Source organism: Bos grunniens, chromosome 10 (assembly GCF_055505025.1).
Source record: "Bos grunniens cultivar Pamir isolate PY7600 chromosome 10, Bosgru_T2T1.0, whole genome shotgun sequence".
NCBI lineage: Eukaryota > Metazoa > Chordata > Mammalia > Artiodactyla > Bovidae > Bos > Bos grunniens.
The window spans coordinates 76,894,348-76,904,896 of NC_141174.1; the positions used below are offsets into that span (position 1 = coordinate 76,894,348).

General features: G+C 41.8%; 3 non-coding genes across 3 annotated transcripts; 2 read left to right on the plus strand and 1 right to left on the minus strand.

Annotated features, from left to right (window-relative positions):
• The first annotated feature begins 598 nt into the window (after positions 1 to 598).
• TRNAL-UAG (transfer RNA leucine (anticodon UAG)) lies at positions 599 to 680 on the plus strand. Its single transcript has one exon. It is a non-coding gene; the product is annotated as a tRNA-Leu (tRNA).
• A 3,579-nt stretch (positions 681 to 4,259) lies between these two features.
• TRNAT-UGU (transfer RNA threonine (anticodon UGU)) lies at positions 4,260 to 4,332 on the minus strand. Its single transcript has one exon. It is a non-coding gene; the product is annotated as a tRNA-Thr (tRNA).
• A 1,547-nt stretch (positions 4,333 to 5,879) lies between these two features.
• Positions 5,880 to 5,951, plus strand: TRNAP-UGG (transfer RNA proline (anticodon UGG)). The gene has a single exon. It is a non-coding gene; the product is annotated as a tRNA-Pro (tRNA).
• The last annotated feature ends 4,598 nt before the right edge of the window (positions 5,952 to 10,549 follow it).

Below are 10,549 nucleotides of genomic sequence, written 5' to 3' on the forward strand. Positions count from 1 at the left end.
TGTAACCACCCTCTGGGGGTCACCCTGGTCCCTCTGTAAGGGAAATTGTTCAGAGGCTATAGCAGTGCGCGTGTGCGTGGGTCTACCCCAGAGCGCTACTTTCAGGAAAAGTAGACCAATTTCTCTCTCTGACCGAACCTGCAGGGAATGCGACCAACGATTTTCCTGTCTATCGGCGACAGGCTTGCCAGATCTGTCAACGGAAGCGAACCTCTTGCTTGATCTGATCTCGGACCTCATTCTCTCTGTGAGTTTCACAGCCATAGACCAACGACCCAACAGAGGGGAGTTTCTTAGTCTTCCGAAATCACTTGAAACAAGTCGCCAGTGAGATTTTTCCCCCTCCTTTCTGCGTGGAATTGCCTCGGTTAAAGAAAAGGTCTTTCAAGGAAATTTGCGCTAATAATCACTGACAACTTTCTAGTTCACTTCTCAGGCCTGTGAGAATACAATGATTTCTCCTCTCTCCGAGTTTGCTCAGGTCCTTTAGGGATAAATGAAAACACTGAGAGAAATTCCACTAACTCAAGAAAATTCAAAATTATGAGCACGCGTACTGTAGTAAACAGCTCAGGGATGAGTTATTTGCGCCGCCTGTGGTAGTGTGGCCGAGCGGTCTAAGGCGCTGGATTTAGGCTCCAGTCTCTTCGGGGGCGTGGGTTCGAATCCCACCACTGCCAATGGTGTGTTTTAGCATAGCTGTAAATCAGTAGTATAATTCAAGCTGAATCCATGAAAATCTCTCTTGCAAGAATTTCTAGGAAACCTTTCAATCCTGCTCTGAAATACTTACTTCGAACCAGGTTAGCTCGGTTTCTTCTCAACATCTCGTGCTCAAACTAGTTGTTTGCACCTCACTTTGCTTGTATCTAAGCTTTTGCATTCTCACAAGGGGGAATTCTTTCTGTCCTCCTCTTATAAAATCCACGCTCACATTGAATCGTTCTCATGACCTGGTTTAGGCACCATATGGTAGCAAAGACTTCCTAGATATTGCCCCATAGCCCCCATCAGCCCTGGTTTGGGAGCCAACACTGGTTTCAGAGCTGCAGCTCTGTGCACTGGAAATAACCTGCACAGACTTGATTTGATTTTAATCACATTACTCTTGTAACTGAAGATGAGGAATGAATGCATCCATGCAGAAAGCCATTTCCTTCCAGGCTTCCAGATCTCACTCAGGCATTATTGCCTTAAGGGTTGGGGCAGGGCAGGTAAATGGTTCTTTGAATTTGACTTTGCAGGTGGGTTTGTGATTCCAAAACTCTTAAAAGCTGATTTTTGGCTGACTCCGGGTGTCAAGCCCAATGGAGTGTTCTGTGAATGTTGGCTTAGCCACTGCTTTGCCCCTTCTAAGCGAATTCACTTACCTTGGAGACTGTCCCAGTCTCTGAATCACCCAGTTGCAATGCCTGTTGAGAACCTAACTCAGTGTAGGAAAGAGGAAGGGATACACTCAGGGTCTGTTTAGTGGTGCCCTATCAGAATGGTTGTCCCATTGCCCTTCTCAGCCCTTTCAGCCCCTGTTATCCCACAGGCTGTACAGCTCTCTCAAAGAGGTACAGTATTTCCCTGCAGCCCCTTGAGGAATGAAAGGTACAGAGCAGACAATGAGGATTCTGCACAGGAACCAAGGTCTTGGGATTTTTGGTGACACATTGATTCTGCCTTCCTTTTTATGTCATTCCCTCTTCTCAATCAAAATTATCTTCTGTGTCCTCACAGGTTATCTCCTGTTTCGCTTTGATGACTCCTCCAGATCAGTGCCTTTCCTTTCTATCCACCTTTCACTAAGAAAAATCTTGACACCTATATTCTTCACACAGACACACACACACACACAATGATCATAGTTTTGTGCTTTGTGAAGAGGGGAAAAAAATCCTCTAAAATTTTTAATTTACACTATGGTTTACTCTTGGTATTGCACATTCTATGGGTTTTGACAAAATGTGCAGTGATATATATCCACCATGATTAAAGTATCATACAGAATAACTTCACTGCCCTAAAAATCCTCAGGGCTTCCCCAATGCATCCCTCCCTCCCCTATAACCTGACAACCGCTGACCCTTTTATCATCTCCATAGTTTTGCATTTTCCAGAATGTTGAGTATTTGTCGTTGTTGTTGTTTAGTCGCTAAGTCGTGTTGGATTGTTTGTGACCCCCATGGACTGTAGCCCACCAGGCTCCTGCGTCCATGGGATTCTCCAGGCATGAATATTGGAGTGGGTTGCCATTTCCTTCTCCAGCTGAATATTTGGAATCATACAGTATGTAGCCTTTTCAGATTGGCTTCTTTCACTTATACACATTTGAAGTTCTTCCATGCCATTTCATGGTTTGATATCTCATTTCTTCCTGGTGCTGAATAATATTCCATTGTATGGATGTGCCACAGTTTTGTTTATTTACTTATTGAAGGACATCTTTACTGTTTCCCAGTTTTGAAGATGATACACATATAAAGTTGCTATAAATATTCATGGGCAGACTTTTGTGTGGACATCAGTTTTCAACTCATTTGAGTAAGTACCTAGGAATGTGATTGCTGGATTGTATGGAAAGAATATATTTAGTTTTGTAAGAAACTGTCAAAATGTCTCCCAGTGGCATGGTGTATTTTTAAACATCATTTGTAAGGTTAAAGCTCTGGTTTTTAAAAAACGTCCTTTATATATGTAGCATATTAAAAAAAAATACTTATATACAGAACACAATTTACCCACAGATTAACATCTTTTGCTGTATTTCTTTTTTTCCCAAAAATGAATGATAAATTTCTAGGAGTAGGAAAAGAATACTTGATGAAACACAATATCTGCTTAAAAAAAAAAATGTCTTTTTAAGATTCCTGATTTATAACGCCCAACTGTACTACTCCAGAAAGTAGTGACAATTTTATGAGAAAGTCTTTGTCACTGTATCCTGGCCAGTACTAAACAGTGAACACTGTGTAATTTGGTGGTGAAACAAAACCCCCTAGTTTGAATTAGTATTTATTTCTTATTATTGAAAGAATATTCCCAAATGCATATTTTGCTTTTTTGCATTGCTCATTCTCTACACTGTTTGTTCACACTCTTTTAAAGGACAGATATTTCTACAGTATTTCTCTTTAAACTCTGAATTGCTTATTATAAATTATTCATGGTAAGGGAAAATTGTAGGGCTGGGGGAAGGGGTTGAGGGATATTACCCAATATTCAGTTAAGACTAGCTGGTATTCAGTATTAGGAGATATCATTCAAATCTAAAAAGGGTACCGTTATTTCATGCTGCTGCTGCTAAATCGCTTCAGTCGTGTCCGACTCTGTGCGACCCCATGGACAGCAGCCCACCAGGCTCCTCTGTCCACGGAATTCTCTAGGCAAGAATACTGGGGTGGGTTGCCATTTCCTTCTCCAACCGTTATTTCATATCTCCTCAGTAAACCGAATCACCTATAATGCATGATCACAGAGAGGACACATAACATTAAGTTTTATGGTCGGCAAAAAGTTGTTCTTTTGTTGCCTGAAAATCAAATTAAACATTCCAACGTTATTGATTTAGGAGATAAAACCTAGCGGAATAGGAGACTGCAACGAAAGATTAAACGTCTCCTCTTGGCGGAACCGAACCAGCGATCTAAGGATGACAGAATCTAAATCACCGATACAGTCCTCCGCTCTGCCAGCTGAGCTACCAAAAACAACGTCTAGTGAGACAAAGTGTCGACTACTGAGTATATAGTAACAGCCAGTGAATGGCTAGCTTCTTTGTATTTGAAGTTCGGGCTTAAACTAGAGGTCAAGAAATCTCCAGAGAGTTGAATCTAGGGTAGACTGAATCCTGGAGTAGCCTGGGGCAGAAGGACACAGAGGCTGAGTCCGAGGAAGTAAAAGAGCAGAAACCGTCTGGATTGGGGTGTATCTGCATAGCTTCTGGGCTGGGCTGTCCCAGGGTAATCGACAAACCAGTTCTCGTTCCAGAAGCAAAGGAAAACCTGGGGAGTCAGACAGGTTGCAAGTGGGAAAATGTGCGGGACTCCATGCTCCAATGGCAGCCGGAGGATAAACCTGCTGGCCGAGGTTGATTTATTCTTGACCTTAAACGCTGTTATGTGAACTCCGCCAATCCTATAATCTTTCCTTTCAAATCTTCAGAAGATAATTTCCCCTGAAACTTCACACACTGCTTCCTTTCTTTCAAGGGTCAGTGTAAGAAAGAAAAGCGCGGGAAGCACCACTCATGCCTATATAAGGGTACTCTCTCTAGGCCCCAGCGAGATTTGAACTCGCGACCTCTGGTTTACAAGACCAGTGCTCTAACCCCTGAGCTATGGAGCCAAAGCGCAACACACTACTCACCGTCTACTTCCCTAAGTTTTGAAACCGGCAACTAGATGATATTTAAATAAAACGTAATAGATATTTAAAAATTAAAAGGAATTTCTTTTCAAGGAAGCGCTTCTTTATATACGAAGTAGAAATATGTTCTTGACTAGGCCCAAATGGGAATGTAAGTCACTGGAAGAGCCCACAGTGCGTGCTCTTCAGGCTCAGGCCTGACATGTCCCTGAACTTGGGCAACACCAGGGCCACCAGCGCAGCCCTGGGATAAAGTGGGGTAGGTGAGGGTGTGAGACACGGCATCACGTCATTGTCTCCTATCTGCGTGGATTTTTGTAAAAGTAACTGCTACAGCTCTCGTAGACTAATATTAGGGTTTGTTCTTATTTAAAGAAAGGCGGACTTCTCGAAGTCCAGAGCGTGCCCGAGGTGAAGACATTCAGGGGTCTAGGCCGTCCCCACCACAATCTATTAGTGGAACGAGGTTCAGTCTTAGTCAACCTGGGTCTGGGATTCCTCCAGGTTTCCTGAAGCAGAGGTAGACTAGAAGAGGAGTAACCTTTCCCTCGGTCCTTTAACACTCTTTGCCAACAGCTTGGAGTCTGAGCGGCAGCTGCTTCTCTCTCGGTCTCAGAGCTCTTATAAATAACCAACCTGAAGTCCAGAATCAACAGAAAGAGGTGACGCAGAGAACGGTTGGGAAGAGGGCGGTCCCCTTCTTTTCTCTCGCATCTTAGCCCGCCCAGCAATCTGGCGCGGATATTGAGCCCTGCGTTCGTTGTTTATCAAGTTTGTGCCCTGAGCAAGGAATATGCTCGGTGCGCGGTGAACCGTGTGACCAAGGCAGACAAGCTAGAGCCCAGCAGTTTCGTTCCCCAAGTAGAAGAGACTGCGGAGTAAGGACAACGCTCTCCCTTCCCATTCCACCCACCACCTTCTGGGTGCTGGAGAAGCGGGCGAGGATAGGGTTCTAAAGAAGACGATTTTGGAAATGGTCGACTCTTCCAGACGTTTGCCACCTTCCGCGCGCCCTTGAAGAGTGCCTTAAATCTAGATCTATAGTACAAAGTTCATTAAATTAAGCTGAAAGAAAACAGCAAGAGCCTGATACAGGGTGTTTCTCACATAGTGGGCAGGCTGAGGCAGTGGTTCTAGTTTTTGACCTCCGCAGGGGCGTGGTATCGAGTTCCTCAGCTCTAGACCCTGGGCGGGAGGGCTTTCGATGAAATCAATGTGGTTTTTTGTCTTTACCTGTCCTCTAACTTCAGGCCACCTGTAGGGATGTTTGTCCTAACTCTGTAAGAACTCAGATCCTCGCTAGAGGGTCCACATGTGGACTAGCAGCTCAGCCTGAGTCCCTTACTGAACATTTCTGCCTCTGGAACCCTGTGGCTCAGGTTTCCCTGAATCCGCACGCTGATGCTTCTGAAATCTGGAGAAAATCGCTGGGTTTAGAAGAGGAATCAAAAATGGTCTTCATACAACGTGATGCAGCGAACAGAATAAATGAATATTCTTAAATAGGAAGAGATGGCGCAGAGCTTGGCTCGTTGGTCTAGTGGTATGATTCTCGCTTTGGGTGCGAGAGGTCCCGGGTTCAAATCCCGGACGAGCCCAGGTGCTCGGTTTTTTCTTTTTTTTCCCCTTTCCCCCTCTTTAAAGCTAAATGAAGCCAACACCACTAAGCTAGATCCACTTAGGTGAAGTCCCTTTCAACCTTGACCTGACTCAAGGACTTCGTTGTAGACAGAGGCCCCTCATCCCGCTATGTAGATATTTTGTCAGGAATATCTTGCTCAGGCAGATGTTATGTCGGCACTTCGAGCGGGAAAGAAAACTAGTGCGTTTCTCAATCGGCATTCACACGGAGTAGAGTGGTACCCGGAGGTGTGCTGGGGCTAGTCTGTCTTCCCCAGAGTCGCAAGTGCTGTATGCGGTCTTCCCAATGCTAAACAGGGGCTCCGGGAACCCTTGGGCTCAAAGGGTTCAGACATCCACGCCGTCCAAAGGGAGTACAATGAATCATTTTAAGGCATTATTTTCCAAAATACAGTATAACATAGTGACAACTGTCTTGCCATTTCTGGCAAGAATCCACCAGACTCTTCACTTTGATTGCTCACTTGGAAAACCAGCAGGGTATAATGTGAGGTGTCTACTTGTGACCTTAAGGTGTGGTTAATCCCGATTTGTGGAAGTCGCCCAGAAACCACTGGTATGATAGGCCTTCAGACTTGCCTATCTTCCTAAACTGCTTATACAAGGGGGATATTTGACAGGATTTCTGTCTGACTTGATCATATTTGTCCTTTGCAAGTTTCCTCTCTTAGAAAGGTTTTGTGACCAGGCAAGAATAAAGAGTTTGGTGACTGGAGGGAGGGGAGAAAGTAGAATCGGCCAGGACGTCCTGACAGATTGACCCTCCCCTGAGAAAGGTGACTAGCCTGGGCTTTAATGTGTTTGCTGTATGACTACTGGTGGAGATGCACAGTGAGAATTTGGATATAAAGTTCTTAGATTCAAGAGAAAGATCCGGAAAGGAGTTTTACGAATAAAAAACATAGAGCAGTTAACAGTAATGTGGGTAAGAACCAACAGGGAAGAGCATTTATATAGAGAAGAATAAGTTAAGGACAGGCCCTGGTGATCATTAGTGTTTAAAAATGTGAAAACAAAATACCAATAAGTGAAGGAACTAGAGAAGGAAGGCTCATGACAGTCACTTGCTCTGATGGCTTCTTTATTTGCTTAGGGCCCACTGACAATCTCACCAGCATTTAAAGCAAAAAGTTTAGGGAAGATGACAGTGTTGCATGGAATGAAGAATGAGGGGAAGGTGTAGACAGATAAGTAAATCTTTCTTCTTAGTATCTTGAGTGAGAAGGGGAGGACCTAGATAGTTCACACATTTAGCTTGGAGGTCTTGGGATAGCTTCACAATTATTTAATTGTCCACTCAAGGACAATCAGTGGGTCTTTTGCTGCCCTGCCCTGAAACCTTGGCAAAGGTATCTTGGGGTTGCCAAAAGTGCACTCCTTGACCTTGGTATGTTCTGACTCTTAAGGGTTTTTACGAAAGTGGCATCTGTGCCACTTTCCTCCATTATCCTCCTTCCATCCTCCTTCCATTATCATGGTAAGAAGCAGAAGTACTGGCTACAATCAAGACAAGGAACTCTTCAGCACTTGAAAAAAAGGCTCGAAGGAGCAAATTAAAGACTACCCAGGCAGCTTGAGGGGGGAGATAAAGGAAAATCAGTTCTGAAAAGCAGATATAGTTTAAGATGATCTTATGTGGGAGACATGTGGGGATTTCTTGTCTCAAATAAGATCTTTTGACCTTTGAGAAAATAATGTCCATTGGGAACCAGAAACAGAGCACCTGGCTAAAGATTCAGTAGGTACTTTTTTCTATAGTGGTAGAAACTGAGACCTTATCTTCTGGGCTCCACTTGAGAGGAGCAGCACCAGCTTCTACAGCTAAGAGTCTGCACTCAGAGTTTATTTTACTGATGACACTTCCAACAACTAATTTTGTTGCTTGTTGGGGTTGAGACCCACTATGTCATCCTCACTGCTTGGGGAATGTTAGGCGTCACAGAGAACATCTGGAACACTTGTCAAAGTCTTTACTGCTAAAATCTTTTCTGTATTGGCAGATCTTGAAATACTTCCTATAGCCGCAATGCATTTTTTTTTTTTTAAGATGGGGAACCCAAGGGAAATATCCATATGCAAAACTTCACAAAATAATGGTTTTCTTGGAATGAGGATCTTTAAGGTAGGTCTTGACTATGTATGTATAGCTACTGAACTCATCTGCTCCAAGGCCCACTCAGGAGCTCAGCCATAGACTCAGGGCCTGTACAATCTCAGAGCTGTTAAACTGTCTTCCTCACTTCCTATGGTACCTATAACTATGGTACTCCTATGCCAATATGGGCCTTTAATAAGCAATTGTCAACATGATCCCCTTTGAATTATACAAAAGTGTCCCCAGCAAATCACTATTGAGCATACTTATTTGACACTTTTTCATTCCTTATGTAATTTTTCCCTACAAGAAACAAAAAAGTAATGAGAGTTTGCTATGTTCCAAGTTACCAGGTACTCTTCTGGATGGCATGGAAACAAATTCAGATATGATCCAGTCTCTGTCTTTAAGAAGTTTGAAAAATAATGGGAAACAGGAGAAATGCTGCAGCTTATTATTGCAAAAAAAAAAATTGTATCATTTAGGATTCAATCAAAGTGGAAGCACTGTATGTAGTGATGAATAAGAGATTTATTATAATTCTGGGAACTGATGAAAAAGTTTATGTCAAGCTCTTGCTTCTATGACTAGAGTTGGGCCTGAATCTGTAACCCTGGAGGTGAACAGGTAAGGACAAATGGGCATTGAAGTGAGGGGAGAATGATTCAAACCTACACCATGAAATCCATAAAGACAAAATGAAATAAAATGAGAAAACCGGGACCTACATCTGTCTCTCACTGTCTCCAACCTTGTTGATATGGGAGATCTGCAGGAGAAGCTGGCTCCCTTCATCATAGAACTACCCATTCACTTGGCCCAAGAGATGGAGGAGGAGATCCATTTGTGCTAGAGGAGTTGTGGGTTCAACAGAAGCCCATACCAATGAGTAAAAAGCAGACTAGCAGAATAGCATCTCTGTTGCATCAATAAGTGCAAGCTGCAACAAAGCCTGGCATTCTCTGCCAGTCTTCAGAACACAGTGGTTGTTGTGTGTGACATTTCCACCTTCTAAATCTCACTACAAATTCCACCACATCCATATAGAAATTTAGATCCATATAGAAAGGAAAATTCCAGATAATGTAGTTCCAGCTTAGACAGACACAGTACTAAGTCAACTTTCTTGGGTACCTCCTAAGTACCAGGCTCTGTTCTATGTGTTTGGAACACATTCTTATTTTCAGCGTCCTCTTATTTTGTGATCTCTGGGATTGACTTCCGGTTTTTATGCTCCATGAAATTAGGTAGCTTTTAAGGCAATATCTCTTCTGCCCTCTGGGCAACACTTCTAGATCATTCCAGAAGAATTCTTTTTCTCTCTCAAATTACTGCTTATTTTTATTCCTTCCACTCCTCTAGTTCTCAATCAGGAATCTTTCAGGATAGAAATATTTAGTGTGTGTGTTTGTGTATTACTAATAGAACCAGATAAAATCATCACTATTTCTAGTGACCATTGAAACTTTATGGCTATTTCTTTGCATATTAATGCTCAGTTTGCCAATTTTGCAACATTATTTTGAGGTTGATGTGCTGTCCATACTTTGATATTTATTTTTTCTAAGCATTGTGTCTATGTACACAAATGCACTCCAACATGGAGTTAATTCCCATGTAGTGAATGATAGCTTCCGAAAACTTCTCTAACAAGAAAATACTTAACAGGATAAATCAATTTTCATATGACCTCCAATGTTATTTTGTAAATCCCCTTATCATCTCCTATCTTGAATTATTATTTGTCTCCTAGTCTTCCCCTTTAAGATCAAAGTTGCTTGAGGTTAGGAACCATTGCTTATTCATCTTATTATATATAATAAAGACATATTATATATAATAACATATATTACTGTATCACAGTATCCAACAAAGATGCTTAAAAAAACCTTTGTTGAATGATTGAATCCATACATACATATATACATACATAAACATTTGTCCAAGATTCCAAGGTCACCACAAATAAGTACCACCATTTCCTTTCAAATATACAATGATGTAGATAAAATATAACACAAAATCTGATTCTTGGTAGATACAACAGTATTTGATATTCTTAATTTTTTTATATTGAAGGTCCTCATTCCATCCCCATTTTACTAAAAATAAAAGATGAATGAGGACAACAGATATTCAAATGTAATAAAAAGATGGACAAATGAAAGCAACATAATCCACTGATAAAATGAGTGACTATATCTTTAATTCACCTTTATAATACAGTGTAAATTAGAAAACCACATTAAATGCTACTATTTATAAGCTTTCTTTTTGATCTGCTTTTCCAAAGGCATCTGAAATTGCCATGAAGAAGAAAATAAGTCCCTTATTAGATTTGTTTTACCTCTTTTCCACCTAACAGTGAATGCAATATTTTTCAGAAAGTATGTACAAAAATATACAGTTAATCTATTTATTTCTATGATTATAGGACATTTTCTTAAGATTCTTGATTTT